General features: G+C 35.9%; 1 protein-coding gene across 2 annotated transcripts in view; it reads left to right on the top strand.

The window, feature by feature from the left end:
• The window catches only part of OPCML (opioid binding protein/cell adhesion molecule-like), a 1241366-nt gene that overhangs the window by 1057909 nt on the left and 181020 nt on the right, over positions 1–2437 (top strand). The gene's annotated exons all lie outside the window — the stretch shown is intronic.

Raw genomic sequence — 2437 nt, forward strand, 5'->3', positions numbered from 1 at the left:
ATTCCACTGTGCAACCTTAATTGTGGACTCTTGTGATAACCATAATACCCTATCATACATCACTTTTAAATTATTCAGTCCCTCATCTGTTTTCAAAATTGAAAAGTTGTGATCTACATACTCTAAACTTGCAGTTATGTCTTCATTATGTCTGGCATTTAGTAATGAAGTATAGCAATTTGTGTTTTTAATTTATTATTTTTATTAGTAATCAACTTATTACAAAAAGATATCTTTATACTTATTTTTTATTTCTTCGTGTTTGGGTTCAGAACTATTTCCTGGAGGTATCTAGGTTTTTATTTTATTTCTACAGTTGGGTGACGAATCCATTACTATGCACAAACAAACTTTTATTTAACTCAAGCATTGAGTGAACTCAGCAGCAGAATTTGGGAATCTTACCAACAGCAAATAAAAAAGCAGACAATGCAAAGTATGAGTCCTTCAGGGCCAAAGATACCTTTCTGAAATAAGTTATGTTCTGGCTCACTAAACATAGCACTCTCTGTTGTCAAAACCTACTGCACAGTGGTAAAAACCAAAACAGTATGATACTGGTACAATGACAGATATATAGACCAATGCAACAGAATTGAGAACCCAGAAATGAACCCAGGTATCTACGGTCAACTGATATTTGACAAGGAAATAAAACCTATCAAATAGGGAAATGATGACTTCTTCACTAAAGAGTGCTGGCAAAATTGGACTGCCACCTGCAGAAAGCTGAAACAAGATTCACCATACACCATACACAAAAATCAATTCAACGTACTTCGGAGACCTGGAAGTCAAGCCTAAAACACTAAAATTCATCAGAGATGAACTGGGATCAAGCTTAGATGGCCTAGTCTATGATATAAAGAGATTGTCAAATATAGACAGAAATGCATAATCAGGAGAGGATAAAGTGGATGAATGGGACCTTCTAAAGATTAAATTCCTGTGTGCATCAAAAACTTTTTCCAGTGAAATGAAAAGAAAAATCTACTGATTGAGGGAGGGACAAAAATCCCCATTTAGCTATACCATTTCAGATAATGGTCTCATATCAAATGTTTACAGAGTCCCAAAGGGCCTCCACAAGAAAAAACTGACAAGAGAATTACAAAATGAACAAAATAATTGGAAAGAATTTTCACAGAGGAAGATACTCAATTGCTAATAGACACATGAAGAAATACTCCAAATCACTAGCAATAAGTGAGAAGTTTATCAAACCACAATTAGATACCATCTAACTCCAGTATCAGTGTCAATGTTGAACAGTACAGCAATTAATGCATGTTGGAGGGGGTATCGTGAGTAGAAACTCTTATACGTTATTGGTGGGGTTGTAAAATGATACAACCACTCTGAAAGACAGTTTGGGGTTTCCTCAAAAAGCTGAACATAGAAATTCCATATTATTGGAATATGTCCTGAGAGAATGAGAACTGAGACACAAATGGAAACTTGTACACCAATGTTCATAGAAGCATTATTCACCATCACAAGAATATGGAAACAGCCCAAATGCCCAACCACAATCAAAGGGATTGGGAAATTATGGCATATTCACACAATGGAATATTGTGCAACACACAGGAGAAATGATTTTGCAAATTACTACCTAACTTGGGAAGGTCTGGAGAGCATTGTGCTAAAGGAGCTAACTTAGTACCATAAGAACAAATATTTTATAACACCATTATTGTAGAATGAGTATGAGGATCCAAAGGGGAGGGAGAGGAGGAAGCAGAGGGCTGAGGATGGACTTGGGGAGTTGTTGTTAATTATAGGGTTGTATAATTTGATGGGTGGAGGGAGGGGTTTGAAGAAATGGGAAAGAGCTGGTGTGAACAACAATGTATACAAACTTTGTAAATGAACCAATATATAAAAACAACAACAACAACAAAAACCCAACAACAACATTAAAAAAACACAAAGGGAAGGAATGCTGAAGTAAGAGAAAGAAAAAAAAAAAACACAGGATTTTAAAAGGACAGCCGAAGAAGATCAAGCTAAGTATTATAATCCAGTGTTTAAAGTACTGGAGGTAGAAAATCAAAAGGGAAGAACATGCTTGACATCCAGGCTACAGTCTTTGCAATTATGTGCTATGTATCAGAGAGTTGGACAGTGACTAGGGATGATAATTTTAAAGTGATGTATGATAGGGAATTAGTATTATGGTTATTACAAGAGTCCACAATTAAGGTTGCATAGTGGAATGTGCTTGGGGCTATAGGAAGGGTGCAGGGGCATTGGGTACCAGGGAGGGAGTCTATCTTTTACTTTTCTTTTTTTTTATAATTATATTTTGTTAATTTTCATAAACATTTACAGAGATTTTGGGCTTCCACTCATTCATTGTTGCACTATTCTCTCTACCCTCCTCCCAGTTTGTTCTTGTCCAAATGCCACAGTGCTTGTCAAAGCCAGTTCTGAT

This window comes from Elephantulus edwardii, unplaced genomic scaffold (genome assembly GCF_000299155.1).
Source record: "Elephantulus edwardii isolate Elephantulus edwardi_28Jun2011 unplaced genomic scaffold, EleEdw1.0 scaffold00120, whole genome shotgun sequence".
Lineage (NCBI taxonomy): Eukaryota > Metazoa > Chordata > Mammalia > Macroscelidea > Macroscelididae > Elephantulus > Elephantulus edwardii.